We start from the raw sequence: 17,637 nt of genomic DNA on the forward strand, positions 1-17,637 counted from the left end.
TCCCATCATCTAGTCACAGACTTCTTGTCATCTTCTCTCTCTGAGGGTGTCTGTCACCACCACTTAGTGGTGTGTCCCTTTAAGTCACGTTCACCAAATTAAGCTGGTGAATGGTGGAAGCAATGGTAAGTCCAAGATTCAGCAGTAGACTCCAAAGGAATATGATAGTACTGAAAGAGGACAGGCAATCACAGTGGAAAGATCCGTCCTTCCCCCTCAGGAAAAGATTATTTATTCAAGAGTAACCAGAGAAATGTCTGTTCAGATTGGAGTGGCTAATAAATACTCTGAGCCTGTTAAAAGCTAAAACTTGCCTAGTGAAATAGACAGTGGCTTGAGTTGCCCCCTTGCAAGGCAACAGAAAATGCTGCTGCTCCCAAAAGTGGCAGCCAAAAGCCCCATGGGCACTGGGTTTTCTTCTGCTACAGAAGCTGAACTTGTGTCTCCACTGCTTCTGGGGGAATTAGAGGGGCTGGGGCAGCAACTGCTGCTTCTGGAAGGAACTGAAACTCCCTGGCAGCAGCTACTTGGCAAAGAAAACAATGAAATAGCTATGGCAAAGAGTTCTGTAGCCACTGTTGTTTTACAGGCTCCCTTCCTCCCCAGCAGTCTGCTTTGCTGTGAAACTCTGTCCTGTCTAAACCTAGAGCTGGCTGGGAGAAGGAGCCCACGCATGACCTGGGATTGAGAAGATCATATATCCAAGATGTAATTAACTGATGCATTCCATCTGCTATGGTTAGAAGGGACAGCTCCATCCCAGCTGCATTTCATTCTGCTCTATTCATTGCAGATCTGGATTTTGCTGAGAGATTCCACTAAGCATTGTGTACATCTGCTTTAAACAACCTTCAGGAAATAAATCATTTACAATTTGCGCTATTCCATTATTATTCCTCCTCACTGCCTGAGTCCCTACTGTCTGCAGTCATAACTCAAAAGTCCCACTGTGGCAGGCAATGAAGAAATAATCCCTGCCTGAAAGAATTTACCATCTAAATATTTTCTCATTGAGATCAGTAGAAAAATCTGATAGAAGAAAAGCTTCCTTTCTCCATGGAAGCAAACAGGGGAATAACAGAGAGCATGAGCAAAGGACAGACCATTACCATTAGTGGGACAGTCTTTCTATGTCTTGCCATTGTTTCAACTCATTGGCACAATACCTAAGTGTTCCATACATTTCAGTAAGGTATATCCACAGCATCTTTCACCCTTTTCTCAAGACTTTCTTCATTGTCCGTGCTCTTCTGAGATTAACGCTTTTACATTTCATCCTTTCTGTGATTTTACAGTTTCTATTGTTCCTTCGTGCACAAAAGCCCAACCACATGAGATTCAGGACACTAACTGGTGATGATGGTAAGGGAAGAAAGAAGCAAACAAAAACCATCAAGCTAAAGGCCAGCAGCATAAACAGCACAGAGAACTGTTTCCTCCAGGACGTAGGTGTTCTGGCTCCAGCACACAGAATGGAATCCAAATTACAGGTAGGACAATGTGCTTGAAGTCTTGATCTCTGCCACACATCCACCTCTGTTTTACAGGAGGGGTTAGCAGCTATGACATAAGTGCAATGGCACATTAGGAGGAAGCCAACATCAGCCTCTGGCTCCCAAGCCAGATGCTGTTGATGCTGCACGGCATTTAAATTTCATGGATTTCCACTAGTACATACACAATCAACTTGGAAAAGAAAAACGAAATGAGACCATTCTCTGTCTGATCTGTGTCTTATAGGTCACTAAATAAGGCTAGAAAATACTGTGAGAGATCCTGAAATACAGAGAGCTCATCCATTAAATTGATAAAGCAGAACTGTTCCTATCTGAAATACTTGTAACATAGAACTTCTAGAGGGAAAAGATACATACATACACAGAGGTGTACACACAAGAAAGGTATTAAAAAAAATTAGTGATAGGAGAAACATTTGTAACCTATCTGCACAGTTTATTCATCTCTAGTGGATGTAGACCCTCTGTGTTATAGCAAAACAGCTGCCCTGACACACATGGTCTTGCTAAGGCTGCAGAAGTGGGGTTTTTTTAACTTGGCTAGCTTAGGAAAAAAGTACTCTGTCTCTAGTCATTCTCTGGCAAAGTGCAGTATATCTAATTTTGTTAAATTCCAAAACATACTGTACACCAAAGTACTTGTAGGTGTAAAGGAGAATGTCAGGGATGAGTCAAAGATTAATACCTAAATTATAAAGTGTGAAATGGGAATTGCAGTCTTAAATATCATGTAAAGAACTAGGAAGTATTTACCTAGTCTAAAGCACTACTTGCATTGTAACAGGCAAAATGCTACTTCTTTTAGTTACAGGGGATTCTTTAATAGTCCCAGGCTTGGGCAGGAAGATGCATAGGGTGGAGGACAACTTGATGAGACCTTTACAAACTTCAGCAGAACTCTTATTCATTGCAGCACTCACTTCAGTCATACCTACTTTCACTGCTGTGCAGAACAAGGATGAATTTAGGATGGTACTTAGAAAAGTAGATGCTTGACTAGTTTATTTCCTTCAAACATACCCCTTCTTCCATTATTGCACTACAAGATTGTCAGATGAAGTTTTCCACTTTCACCAATCTGCACCTTCAGGTACTTCATTGTCCTGTTTTTCATCCATCCTTACAAAACTTTCTTTTGCTTTCTTAAACAAACAGACACGTCTACCTTACCACTAATCTTAACAAACCAAAAAAAAAAAGCCCTCTGTGAGGCTGTTAGTGTTTCCTGCTTTTTCATTTTATCTCTTGCCTCTTACATTCAATTGTCGACTCTGCGTCAGGATCACTTCTTTCTTGTGTGCATAGAGTCCTAAAAACGTACAGGGAGCTTTTAGATGCTTGGTTAAAAATCCCCAATAAACAGAGCATAAAAGACTAGAATTTTAATCAGCTTGTAATTTTCTCACTGTCACTAAGCACAACACCTGGTAAAGACACAGGGATTTTCTTTTTTAAAACATAGTTGAAGAGACAGTAATGATGTCTCATTCGATTCATAGGCTGACATGTGGGAGCAGTCCTAACAACACTCAAACCCAAGTTTCAGGTTCATTCTTGGAGCTTTACCAACTAACTTCTGTTTTAATAATCAGTGCCCAGTGAGTCCAGTGCTGCTCAAACCACGTGCTTCAGCAACTGATACTTTGCACTGCTCATTAGCTGGTGACAAATAGGATACAAAAATAAAACTTTGGGAAGCAGACTTAAATAGACTTGTCAGTTGGTTATAGAGAACCCTGCCAAAAAGTGACTTTGTTTTTATTAAAAGAAGAATTGGTTCATCAGAGAAATAGTTCCAGAGACCAGACTTCTGAAAACCCTGCTTTTTAATCAGTTAAAAATACTGAATAGCTATGCACATACGTAGTTTTAGTAGAATCTACTAAACATCACTTCTTGACATCAGCCAGCTCAGATTCACTGTACTCCAAAGTAACCATTTCATATTTTAGCATCTTCAACAAGTCTTAAGATGACTTTAGCTCTATTCTTGACGGTTTGTCCTCTGCTTATCAGAACATAATTACTAAAGAAGGTAACCAGAAACACAGGGATAAGAAACCTACAGGTAAGTTACTGTCCTTGTGATTCCCCTAAATCCTTGATAAAGTCAGGCTATGTTTAGGGTAGAAGGCTCAAGGTCTCCTTCATGCAGCTTTTCCTCTGTAGTTTGTTGTGTTCTCCTCCTAGCTGTATCTTATATTATAGAGACTTGGGCACTTATTTTGCCATCTCTTAATGCAACTTGCTTCATCTAATATGTGGTTGGGTCAGATAAATAGCCCTCTAGATACAACTGTATTTACCAAATCTCTGCTATAAAGACTGGCATATAAAGAAAATACAGAGAATTTCTTTCTATAAAGAGAAGCGACTGAACAAACTGAATTGATATTCAGAACATGTAAATAAAACCCAGAAAGTAAAGCTAACTGAATGCCTGGAAGGATGCAGACTGCTGCACTTTGAATATACTAAAATACAGAATATTTACAAAAGCCCTGGCAAAGGAAGGTGTTGTAACTCTATAAATTTCAAGAACTAAAAGCTTACATCATCAGTCTGAATCTTTTCCTATGATTTTACTAAACAACCTAGCACATCTATCCATTACTGCACTTGTGATGAGTATGATAGATAGTCCTATAAAACCTGGTAGAACAAGCACTGTATTATAGAACAGAATCTCTGTGGTTGAGTAATCTAATGGCAGCAGCAGAGATGGTCACTAAGTTAAGTTTTGGGATTCTGCTTTAAGCCTATGCCATAGTTATCACTGAGCATCTCACAAACGAGCCAGTTCACAGTATAATATTCTCAGCAATTAATGAGTTAACACCTATTTAATTACAAGAGCTCAAATATTTCCTTTTTTTTGAAACTGTGCCAACTACAAACTCATACATGCTATCAAAGCCGGTCAGCATCTTAATGAAGAGGCAATCCACAGTGAGAACTAAAGAAAATCGAGGTATTCAAGATTTACTTGGATGTTGCAATAAATGATGGCAAGATAACTAATATGAACAATCATGTTAAAGGAAAATTTTTCAAAATCTGTATGACCAATTTCAATTTTATTGTTTTCAGATACAGGAAGAGGATTGAAACCCCAAATACTTAGAAAGAAGAACACGGACTGGAATCTGATGTTAGTAGTGACATTTCTACGGCAGGGAATCTTGCATCTCTGAAAGAAGTCAAAGTCACTAAGATGAAAATTTCAGCTTGTAAGAAATTCTTGCAAAAAGAGTGATAGAAATTACTCCTGGTGAAATTTTCTCAAATGGGAAGGAATGATGTGAAACAATTAGGTTGATTAACTTTACATGAAGCGTGGCTTCCAGTAAGATTTGGGGACAACAGTATGTACCTGTATCAGAAAAAATGCCCATAATAAAGAACCCAAGAGAAAACCTTTAGCACTCTCTGTCTGCAAGTAGGAGATGCAAGAGATCTCCATGTAGAGAGCTGCAAGGGAAGTCACAGGCCATTTCAGATACAGGCTCTCATAAATATCTAATTATTAGGCAGATCCATACTGAAGTAGGGGCAGACCCACTCTAGTGAAGTAGCATTCACTCTACTTTTCTTCTTTAGCTCTGACATATAGGGAAATTCGTTGCTCATCTACAGCACGCATGTTTGTAAATGGGTCCTATCATTTTTAACGGGGGAGAAAAAAGCAGCCTGGGATTTTATATATTTTTTATATTTTGTGTGACTGTGTATGCCTCCTTCCTTCTCACCCCCAAAATACCAAGACTGACAAACTGGGACAAAAATTCAGACAAGTATTCAGAGTGTTATATGGAAACTCATTTTAGCATTGAAAGAGTATACCTTACAGCCATTAGCAAAAGGTTGCCTCTGTTGGCAACTCTCAATATGTGTTTGGAGTAGTTAAATTAACCTTCAGGACAGGATTTCTGGATCTGACTCTTTAAAGTACAAATCTTCAAGAACGGAATATCTAATTTTCCCTGCCTCTTCTTTTTGCCCTTCTGCTTCCTTTTTAGCATGCTCTCATCAAGTCTTCTGCTTCCTGTCAGCAATTAAAGAGTTCCAGATGAACAAGGGTCTGCTTCAAATGATTTGCCATGTTAAAAAGAAGAAGAAAGTATTACTAAACTCTTTCTAGGAATGGAAAAATTGTTTTGTTTTTTTTTTTTTTCACAAATCAAAAGCAAAAGTATTAAAAGAGGAGAAAAAAAATTCCAGTATCTCATATGCTGATGAAACAAAAAAGTTCAGAGAATGCTAGATATGGATGACCTTAAAGAAAACAGTAATGAGAAATAAAAATAAATGTGGATAGATTTCATATTAGTCACAATAGAAACCTGAAAAAAATTTCATAGTATAAGTGCATCTCAGATTTTGTATTTAGTTATAGAAACTGAGCTATTGCTGGAATAATACTCTTTACTTGCTTCAGAGTAACAGAGGATGAACAGAAAGAGAGAATTAAATGCATTTCACTTCCCTGATTCTGAGTTTGGGCTACATGCTGCATAATTTCATTTTGGCCTGAAAAATATATTAATATCTGGAAAGGCATAAAAGCCTTCTTTGCTTCTATCATCAGCAAAGTAGGTTATCACTAGTTTTTAGATAAGTATTTTTGCTGCATGAAGTATGCTGAGACTTCATTTAAAACTTGTTCTCTTTTCTATTCTATTATCCTGGCCTGTGACAGCTCTCTCTTTAATGTCCCTGTTTCATAGGCTTCATCTTGATAACACCAACATGCAGGGGAGATTTAGATAGCCAAGTGGATTTGTTGACACTTATTAAAACAGCCTATACCAACTGAAGTTTTAGGTAATTATTTCAATATTTGCTACATTATTGTTATGGTAACAGCCAAGAACATATTCAATCTCTACACCGTTTGGTAAATACAGCATTTTAAATTGAATGTTGCTTTTCTTTAATAAGGTGTCATAAAATATGCATACATTGTCTCTATTACCAGTATTACTGTAGCACATCCCTCCTGGTTCTCCCTTTCTTATTCTAAATTTTTGCTTGATATTACTGAAAAGGATCAATACTTATGCAAAGGCTGATTAGCATGCAGTGACTTGACAGACATGTTAGAAGGCAGAACTAACAAATTTCCAGCATACTACTAGATTATGCATTTCTCTGTGCATGCAAAAAGACATCGTTGTTCACGTACCTCTGATACTTCTGTTGATACTTCTGTCAACATCTGTTCACAGAAGTGGCTATTGGCATGCACTTATCTGAGAATCACTATGCAAATATATGCAACTGCAGTGAAAGAAGTCCCTAGAAGATTTGAACAAACCGATTCTATCAGAATAAAAATGTTGAGGTGACTGACAGGTCCATTGTCACAGCCCTTACAGAAGCTGGCTGCCTGCTTTTTCCACTGTTAAAGCAGAATATTATTTGAGTACAAGAAGCATTACTGTGAACATAGCAATTCCTAATTCTGGTAACATTTTGCTTGATCCTCTTTCATTGTAGAGCAGTGGTGTATGTCTTCAGGGAAATCAGGCCTGGACAATGAAGGTGATATGAATTTAAAGTGATTGTGCCATTCACCAGAAAGGACAGGCCCACTATTGTTAGACACTACTCAGGACACCAAAGAAGAATCCTAAAACGACCCCCTTCATTAAAATCAACTCTCCATTTATACTCATGGAGGTATGCAAAAGACAAATTGATGTGGTCCAGATGATGCCTTCTTAGCTACTTATTAAAGGTGCTGGTTCAGATGTTTGTGATGAAGGCCCAACCAGTACAGCTGATGAAATGCAGTACTCTCTAGTGTCTGATTGGCCTGAGCTTAACTGCTTAGAACAAGAGGCATTGCCAAAAGTATTCTTTGCAACAACGACCTTCTCAGTTATTACCCCCTTCCTGCAACTTTTCCAAGAGCCACACATTAGCAGGTGAGTTTGAGGCTGGAGTGAAAGTTTTATTTACAATTCTATATCCTCACTTGACATCGGAGGAGAAAGAACTGGGGTTCTATATTCTACAGCTGTCTACCTCCAAGGTTTTGGTAGCTCATACAAGTACACAGGCAAAAGGTTGACAGACACATGGTTTTTGCTATGTCTTCCTCCCTCTTAACAGTGCATGCAACATAAAGCACAGTTTTTCCCAGCGTTTTGTCTTTACCATGGCTGCAGCAGACAGAGTAAAGAGGGAAATTCTACCGTTTACTTTGAGAGATGGACATGTACTGAGTCCAATAACGCACAGAATTCCATGTCCTAAAATGCTGCATGACCATTGCCGACCAAAGAGTGAGTGATTCCTTAACCCCTGCCTCTTCTCTGTCTTTAAAAATATGAAAGGCTGCTACTGTAGATCCTAGTTCTTCAGTTCCAACATTAAAACAACTTGTTTAGAGATCCTGCTTGATAATGAGTCAGCTGCTTCTACGCTGCATCTTGTACATACAAGCATAAGTAATCTTGCCTTCCCATCATACAGTGTCAAACAACAGGGGGCTAAAGCAGTAGCTTAAGACATGGGCTTAAGCAAAGGCAGCCCCCCACTTTAAAAAGCAGATTAAGCATGCGACAGATGCTTTGTGGTAATTTATGAATAGTGTACGTTGACCTGATTTTTATGATGTTGATTGTATGATTATGTTGGCTTGATTTAATTAGAAGGCACAGACAAAGCTTGAAATACTTGATAAGTACAAACTACCCACTGATAAACACCCTTGGGTCAGTTTGAATTGTCAGCTGCGGAGAGCCTATTTCTAGGCTCCAGGCAAGCTGCTGGAATATCTTTGGTCAGTTTGAATGCTGAGATGAAAACAACTCCAGTGACTACGGAAAGGACACATGAGCAATATGCTGTGAAGTCAAGTGGATTGTCATGGAGGGTCAACTGTTGAAGGGAACTTATAGCACCCTACCCCCATGACACCTTGGGGGAAAAAAAAAACTTTCTGGCAAGGCAAAACACCTAAAGTCAATTTTCCCTACTTGTTTTCCTCTCTACTGTTTTAGGACGTCTGCATGTTCAGGATAAATCTGTAGGTGCCTGCAGTCTCAGGGACTAAAAAGTATCACAGCCCTTGGCTCGGAGGGTATGGAAATCCTAGTATTCTACAGCAAGTAAATACCCAAACCCTTGCATGAAGGGACTGAGTTCAGAGGCTCTAGATGTAGCTAGCTCTAGTTATAAATAGCAGCTTAAAGTTTCATGATTAAAGTAATCTGCCCCTCACATATGGAAACTTTGAATGCATTCATAAATGTGAGATAATCAACAGGAGTTCATTTCCTCACTGTTGATCTGGTATTGTAGAAGACTTGCTTATAGGGCAAGACCACCTGGGGAATCCTGCACAGGGGCAGGAAGGAGGGACTCCTAACCACTGGGGAGAAAACATTCTACTATAGTATATCAGAACATTTTTATCTCTTTGAGACCCAGACAGGGACCTGTTAGGATATGATGAGGTTTGACATCCCTCATAGCTGAGCTTCTGTGTGAAACAGCCTGTGCTCGGGGCAGGCAAGTGAAGACAGGCAAAGAAGAAAACAGAATACATGCCCAGGTAAGTTCCTATTCAGTTTGCAACTGTGAGGCACACTTCGACACGCAAACCCAGAAGTACCCTGGGTCCCATAACAGAGAAACGCAGTGGAGTACTTCATATGGCAAAGTTCCCGGCCAGTTCAATGGGGTCAGTAGTTCCCCTGAGAACTTTTGATATTTCTGCCATTGCTTCTTCTAACTTACCTCATCACAAGACCCTTTTGCCCGCATAGCAATGTTCAATCTCCCACAGTCAGTGAACATGTGTCCCTTGTACATACCAAAAATTTGACCTTCAGCCTTATCAAGACTACTGTGTTCATCACTGCATTAGTACATGACAAATAGCTCCATTCAAACATTCCCCTGTTCCACCATCACAGACTGATGCCTCACTGCTGACACTGACACACTGCCTCTTGCTGCTCTGCTCACTTCCAGTTATCCATTTGCCAGAATAACCTTCCTAAGCCACCATATACCCTGACATTTGAAGGATTGTGCAGGGCAATAGGTTATAGAGGTAAAGTGTTATTAATGTTTCCTGCAACATCCAGATCATAGCTGGACAAAATTTTTATTTGAAATGAGAAAGATTCTATACAGAATTTTTTTTTTTTGGAATTAGGGTCAATTTTACCCAAATGTTTATTCTTAAATGTAGCTGTCATTGGGCTCAGGCTTTCATGACATGCAAAGAAGGTAAAAACATTGTACTTGGACATTTTTGATAGTGAGGTTATTTTGCTTTTTAAGCTCAAAACAACTTATCCATTTAAAATTACTATCAAAGTGTATTTAAAAATTATTCAGAAAACTCAAATTGAAAATATCCCTTTGTTTCAGACCAATGAAGACAACTCTTCACCACAAGTGGTTGTTTTTAGTCCTTAATTCTATGACTTTCTGTTTAAATATTCATAATCTCAAATCAAAATTACGTCTTTCTCTTCCTGTGTCTGTCAGAAAACCTTCTTCACATTCAGCTGTAATCCTGGACCCAATTAAAAGATTATTTAAATGTGCCCTTAATTCTGAGGCTGAGTTAAATACCTGTTCAGATTCTCCACTGAATAACTATGAATGCCAGGTATGCTGAACTGCTAAACCTCCCCAACCCTTTCTTCTCTCCAGCTTTTCTACATAGGACTTTTCTTCATTGTTTAGTGGGAAAAAGAATGACAGCATGTTAGAAATTGAGAAGAAGCTTCATACATTCAAAGATGCTGCTCCCGACCTTTTGTTCAGCAGAGAGAGAAAATAAAGCAACATCTACAAAACTTCTGTTTGGAAATAACTTGAGTTCTCTTGGACACCTGATAGGTTTTTCCCCTCCCATCTTCCTAAAGAGGTATTATTTTTGATCTAAAGACACAGAGACAAGGACTGAATAAAAACCAATAGAACAAACATATAAAAATGGGGTATTGTCCTTACAGGAAGCATCTGACCAATTAAATTGCCATTATTTCCCCTTCTCCCTCCAGCCTTACTGTATACAAATAGAATAAACAACTAAATTCACACTGAAGTCCAGTACTTCATTTTTCTGTAGTTCAAACACATTTCAGAACAGACTAGGCTCCATTTGTATATACATATATTAAAAAAAGAACACATTTCAATTAAAAACCCCCTCCACGTTTCAAGCTGCTTATATGTTATACATACACAGACATTTCACAGATCAGGGGAACAAGCATGCAGAACCAACCCCAAGCAGTTAACTCCTAGCACTCTTCCTTTGTTCAGCTCCCACAAATTTCTACTGCTGGTGGGTGTAAGTCTTTTGAACTTCTTGAAAGAAAGAGAAAACTGTAGCTCATTGTGTTTAACCATGTGCTTTCCAGGGCTGCAGGCAGAACTCAAGATGGAGCAATATGAACGTGTGGTGAGCAGCTCACAGCGTTCCCTAGGACTTTTCTGTTTTTTCTTCAGTTGTTTATCAATTTCAATGGGACACACAATGGGATCCCAAGTATCTGTGTGCCTCAGATATCACTCAATTAATTTTACTCAGCAACAAGAGGAAAAAGAGTACTTTGAGCTTTGCTCTTTGGGGTTGAAAGTTGAAATGAGCTGGTTCAACCAGAATGCTGGAAAACATGCCCACTGCTCTGCATGAGGGGAAACACCTCTCTGTAAGAGGTGCTGGTTGTATTCCTCATATCTACCCTAGCTTTTAAACACCATTAAATATACCTCACTTGTTAACTTGCAAGGGCATGCCTTCTACAGCTAATGCCTTGTAACAATATTGACAGATGCAGTCATAACAACTATTGCATGGCCAGAGAAAGAAAGGAAACTAGTGCCGACATGGAAGCAGTATAGAAGTTTTAAAATATGTTACGTAGTTAGAAGAGAAAAAAATAATTTGAAGAATAGATGAAATTTAAGAAATGGGGTAGGAAAATCTAAGGAGGCCACAGCCAAGAATCTGTAAACAGGAAATGCTCTTTAGAAGAGACTACAGAAACAGACAACTACCCAGCAAAGTAGAAGAGAGCTTTAACTCATATTTGCTACAGTGTGTAGTCTCACACTCAGATACAGCAATAACATAAACACCTACCTCATTAAATCAGATTCATAGGGCACCCAAGAAATTCTGCTCCTTCTTGGTCAGAAAGGAACACATGAAATCTCAGTCACACATTTGTCTAACCCAAGACCAAGCTGCCAAACTGAAGAGCAGACAGAAGAAGCAAAATCTTCAGAAACCCTACCCACCCTGCTCCTGTAACAAACTAGGTAAGGGCAACCCACTCTGACCAGGTGGAAACCATTACCCCTTTCTGTCAAGAGTCAGCACCTGGGTAGCCTCCTTTAAGCCTCCTTAAGGTCTCATGGCAGGTGAAAGCCTTTGAGAGGTCAGGGATTGCCAAGAGGTCAACTAAGGGAGAAAGACAAAACAACATGTGCAACAAATGTCTTCCCATTATATCCCAAGGTTGCACGTTTGGTTTCTCAAGTCGGGAAGAGAAGGGAGGTTGGGCCCTGCACTGCTCCCTGGGGAAAGGCTGCTCTGCCAGCCTGCCTCTGACTCACTGTTGTGACATCTGGTATTAAAATTTAGGTAGTTTGAAGATCAGTGGAACAGAGCATTTAAAAACCCATTATTTCACCTGTTCATTTGATTTTTAAAGAACTGTGTTAATTCTTATTTACCACACCAGGCCCCTGAATATACTGAGCATTGTTCCAAGTTATTGTAACCTTCCTTCTTAAAAGTGGATTTATGCCATTACAGTCTATCACATAAATCCTTCTTAGTTTGTGGATTATTGACCTGATAGGCCCAAACAGCTCCATCTGTCCTTTTAAATGGGCACGAATGCTGTGATAGTTTATTGCTTTCAATCCTATTATTTGCAAAGTGCTTTCTTCCTCTCTGTGTATGTGTGTTTGTGCTTAGTATTCAGGGACAATTTGTTGTCAAGTTGTTGGCTATACTCTTTTAAATATAGGGCCTCCCAGTGCGAACTGCCCTCATACAGTAACATAAGTGAATGTACTGCTACTTGACTTGGGGAAATTAAACTGTTGACTTAGAGCCAGGCTTTGAGAGTGATGTAAAATTGATGGACTGGAAGAACATCTGAAAGTGAAAATGAAATGTTGATGTGAATCAAGTCTGAGTTAATGAACCTCTTATAGTCATAAAGTTACTTTCAGATATCTACTCTAAGTGGTTCTTCTGAAACAGCTAAAATTATGCTCTAAGGGACATTTGTTGAAGTGAAAACAGGAGTAAAATAGTTTATTACCTGTTGATATGTCAGGGTGAGAGCATGCAGAGAAAAACAGGCGTTTTTCATTGGTCAGTATCTGTGGGTCAAATTATTTACCAAGACTTAGTTAATCATTTTGATGTGTTGAGTCCAATAATTTCGGATGGAAGTTTTAAAGCGCTATGAAAAGGTTCTCTGTGCAAGGAAGCCTGTTCTTTCCTGTCCCAAGGGTATTCTACACACAGTTATTACTGTTAGGCAATGTACTGAAAAGCCTGGAGACCAAATATGGAGACAAAAATCTGTAAAATGTGGCTGCCACCTTGGCCTGATGGATTTCATTGCTGCACTTTTGTCCTCTTTCTGTGTGTGAGCCACTCCACCTGGCACCAGGAGGCCAGGCCATGCAGAACATGCGGATGTGGCTTCCCAGTATGCAGAATGCTTTGCCTCTGACATGGCTGGATTCTCTTTGCAACAAAGATTAGTGGAAAAGAGACAGTCTAGCAAGTCTGTTCTGAATAGTATTTTAAAATCTTACAGAAACTAAAAAAAATACTTTGCAGATGGTCTGTAATAGCTCTTGTATACAAAAATAGAGATGTCTTAGGTCTGACACTTGGTAGAGAGTGGTTTGTAACTGGCTTATACTCTTTTATAACATATGTATGCAAGGGACACAGTTGTTTTTTCAGGGATGGGGTGGGAGGATATTTTTGGCAAGCTATTTTTGCAGAAGAAATGCCAGGTGCCAGCACCTTCTCAAATCCAGAGCTATGGCCAAAATTTGAGTGAAGCTGTGAAATACCTTTGATCACATAGTTTTGTATATGATGGTGTTATTCTAAGTATACTTGTGTGAATACTCAGAGCTCAGTCTATTTACTGCCTTTTTTTGGTTGGTTGGTTTTTTTGTTTTTTTTTGCTTATCTAAGTGATTTATTACTTTTTTTAAAGCATCTGGACGCTCTGACTCATCAATTATTGGACAATTGACTCACTGTTGGGTTTACCAGTGACTAAATCTTGTCCTAAGCCAAAGGCTTGCATAAAACACTTCTTCCTTAAAGTGGAAGTAATTGCATCCTAGGTGCTCACACTTTGTTTTGACAGGGAGAAAAGTGGTGGCCTCTGGAGACAGTCCACCAAGCAGTTTTTAGGAGAGGGCATCAGCTTCCCTGGTTGAAGCAATGGGAAGTTCTGCCCTGTTATACAAATGCAAAGCAAAAGTTTGAAGTATTTAGGAAACTTTCACTTCCCTTTTAGCATCAAACAGAACAGTTATTTTTGGGGATGAGCACATTTAATCCTGCCATCCTGGATACTTAGCCTAATGGAAAAAGAGAGTGATCCAGATGTTCAGCTGCACCTTGGGCAACTGTCTTAGCAACACTCATGAAATGCTGATATGCTTGAAGATATGGAAGACAGTGATAAAGAGCATTTCTGCAGCATTAAAAATTAAAGCTTTGCCCTCTGAAATGTAAGCAGAACACTACCTAGCATTCTGCATATATCATATCCATAAGCTTTAGGATGATGTCTAGAACTCCAAGTGAATATGGTTTCCTTATTGTATAGTATTAACTAGCATTTTTATCCTACAGAAATGGAAGCTGAGCATCTGATAGAGGAGCATCTAAGAAATAAACTTGTGCATATATGTTTCATTTTATATATATAGTATGTACATATAAGCACACTAAAACTGTATGTAGCAAATTTTACCCACAGTCACCCTAGGTACCAATAGAGTATATTTAACACTGAGATATTTCTAGGAAAAATCAGTAAATATATGTTTGTCCCAACTTAGGCTCATTGAATTACTGAGACAAAATTACCCAAACCTCTTTTTTTCAAGTGGTTTCTCTGCGCCAAACACAGGGTTTCCATCAAGGAACTGGGCTTGCTAGGAACGCTTAACTCTATCACCCTGTATGAATGTGGAGCCAGAAGGGAATCTTTCCAATGGTCACTGTTTCTGTTTTAACATTTCAGTCACCAGGAGGAGGGAGAAGACTTCAGTGTATTACTGGAAGCTATTCATTTTATGAACTGTACCAATAATGTGGCTTATATTCTACTTGGTGACTAAATTGGTTTCTGAGTTTATATTCACAGTAATCAGTTTTATCTAGTTAGGCTATAAAACTGAACTTATTAATCAGGCACTAGCGAGGATGGGGTTTTGAACAAGGTTTTTTTAGTTACTTTAGTAGCTAGAACACGGTTTTGGTGACGGCTTTAATACTGTCTTAAAAATCTGATCCAAAGAATTATGAAGGCTGAAGGAACAAAACCACTGCTGTAGTACTTTATTAAAGCAGTTCACATTATACTGAAGGCTTGTAAACTGGCCTGTTTCTGTGAAAGCCACTCTTCTGCCTCTTGGCTTGATAGGCTAATAAAAAAGAAGGGACATACTGTAGACACTTGCAAGCTTTGGAACCAGGAGACTGAAAAGTAAGGGGTAAGACAGTACACATCCTTTGATAAGAAACTGGTCCATACACAGGTTCATGCATTCTTCTTATGATAAAGGGTATGAAACAAAACAAATTGCTATCCATAGGTCTTTCATCTTGAAACAGAGCAATGAAAACTCAAGTGGTGGTTATAGTCTCAAAGCCACTAGCTGGGAACATTACAGAGTGCAGGTCTCATTGCTGCCTGGAATTGTTTTAAGCTATACTTTATTTACATGATGTCATTTAAAAGGGAAAGAATGATGAATGCTCAATTAATCGTAAAATCATAAACACACAGAGGAAACATCTGACTATTTTAATATACATATATGAATGATCTTCATGGCTGCATAATTCAGTTTAACATGAAATAAACTGGTTCTCCAGGATGAGCCAATTCTACTAAGACTTCATTAAAAATTTCATTCTGAGCCAGATGGGAAGACTGATGCCAGTCAAATCCATTGAAAGCTGCGGGATATGATCACAGTGTTTGAATCTTAAAGCAATTCAAAGTGGAAGTGACAGTGAATAAGCACTGGGGTATTTGGGTAACCCTAAGCCAAACTGGTAGGGGGTTTCCTATACTGGAATGAATTCTGCAGCACCTAGCTCCAGAAACCTTGAGCTCAGTGAATCCTGATGGGCTGCTGGCTAGGCAGGTTTGGCAGCCTGGATGCACACATTTTATCAGTTCAGGGCTCTCTCTCCTCTTTTCTGTTGAATTTGGCTTCCATCACAGAGTAAGGCAACTTCTAGGGTAGCTGAAATGTGCAGCCCACCTCTGGTTCTCCATGCACCACCGGAAAGGTGCAAAAACTCTGCACGGTCACAGTTGACCCCAAATCACAGACACAAAGCCATGCCCTTGCTGGATCTCTGCTTGTAGCCTACAGGCAGAATGTGGTGGAGAACAAAGCATGCAGAGTTTTATCAGGAGGACTTCAGCTGTCCTTCTACCTTCTTTGTTCCAGGGAGTTCCAGTGAGTTGTCCTAGAACATAGTGATGCGTCTCTGGAAGCCAAAACTGGCCCTTTTTCTTCAAACAACTTTGTTCTCTCAATTTTTATTTAATCAGTAGAGGCTCTACAAGAAAACTTAGCATGACTGAGTAGAGCTTTCTTTTCTAGTAGTGAAAGTCAACACAATGTTCTGAAATCACAGCGAATATCAAATTCCTGACAACTTGATGGCATCTCCAGATGCTGAGATGAAATAATCCAGAGGAGCGTAGATTATCTGATAAATATCGACACTGATCCCAAATGGTCCTAAAGGAGGAAGGTGTTCTAGCTTACGAGGACTTTTCTGTGTTGCTCTCTACTCCCTCAAGAAATGTGTCTGCCTATGAACTCTGTGCAAATAAAAAGCACTGTTTACAGAAAGGATCCTTCTTTTAGCTCTGCAGCAGCTGCAAATGCTGAGAGTGATCTTGTTCACCTCTTAGACACCAGAAAAACCTGTGTGGCAGAACTATCACACAGCTTTATGTTCATGTAGCACCTCCAGTACAGCTTTTCAGAAAAGGCCTGTGTGTGATTCCCTGATAAAAATGATGAGTGAATAATCACTGGCAGTATACATGCAAATTGGCTTTCCAAAACATGGAGCCACAAGACAAAGTTTATCAATCAAGGGCACCAAAGCAATTGTGAGCAGTCCCCAGAGAATTAGTCCTCCAAGAATGCATGAAATCAATCTGGCAGCCTCTGAAATACACAGTTGCTTATGTCCATACAAATATTCACCCTCTCACCATGGAGGCACAAAGGAGTGCAGATTAAAAGGATTGTTTCAGGACTGAAACAGTCACTCTGCAGCAAGAAGCCAAGCAAAGACTGATAATTATTTTATCTGTGCTGAACAACATTGTAAGCAAATTGCACATAATTATGACAAAATACCATCAACAACATGACAGTCTCCTGTTGTGTGCTGGGGCATTTGGCACACAGCACTGACGAGTCAAATGTTTGCTCCCTTTCTGATGCTCGGTGTTTGTTTTTTTTGTCTGTTGATTTGATTCACACTCTTGCTTCAATAAATACTTTTTATACTGTCATTGTGTACAGTGTTCACTGATTTATGCCAGAGGATTGAACTTCAGTAGCCAGAGTCTCATCTTCATTCCTCACTGCAGGGACTGTTCCCTGTCAGAAGCTCTTTCCATTCCTTGGAGAGAGGAGACAAATGAGCCCAACCAGTGATATCTGAGGGAATGGGGTACACACTGGGATGAAAGGCATGTGGAGATCCCTCCTCACAGGAGGGGAAGATAGTTTGTTGTAAGGACTTGCTGGCAAACTTGTGCTATCAGACTTAGCATTTGACATTCATGGCCTAGACTTGCTGGGGATTTTTGCACCACTG

General features: G+C 39.4%; 1 long non-coding RNA gene across 7 annotated transcripts in view; it reads left to right on the forward strand.

Moving 5' to 3' along the window:
* The window catches only part of LOC104691402, a 45,460-nt gene extending 28,131 nt beyond the window's left edge, over positions 1 to 17,329 (forward strand). For 5 of the 7 annotated variants that reach the window (XR_005601557.1, XR_005601556.1, XR_005601562.1 and 2 more), the window contains 2 exons: positions 1,296 to 1,490; positions 4,608 to 17,329. This is a non-coding gene — a long non-coding RNA (uncharacterized LOC104691402). Of the gene's footprint in view, positions 1 to 589; positions 709 to 1,295; positions 1,491 to 4,607 lie in introns of all 7 variants that reach the window. The other 2 variants (XR_005601559.1, XR_005601560.1) reach the window with 2 other exon arrangements.
* Positions 17,330 to 17,637: the final 308 nt, after the last annotated feature.

The sequence above is a fragment of the Corvus cornix genome, chromosome 2, assembly GCF_000738735.6.
Source record: "Corvus cornix cornix isolate S_Up_H32 chromosome 2, ASM73873v5, whole genome shotgun sequence".
Taxonomy (NCBI): Eukaryota; Metazoa; Chordata; class Aves; order Passeriformes; family Corvidae; genus Corvus; species Corvus cornix.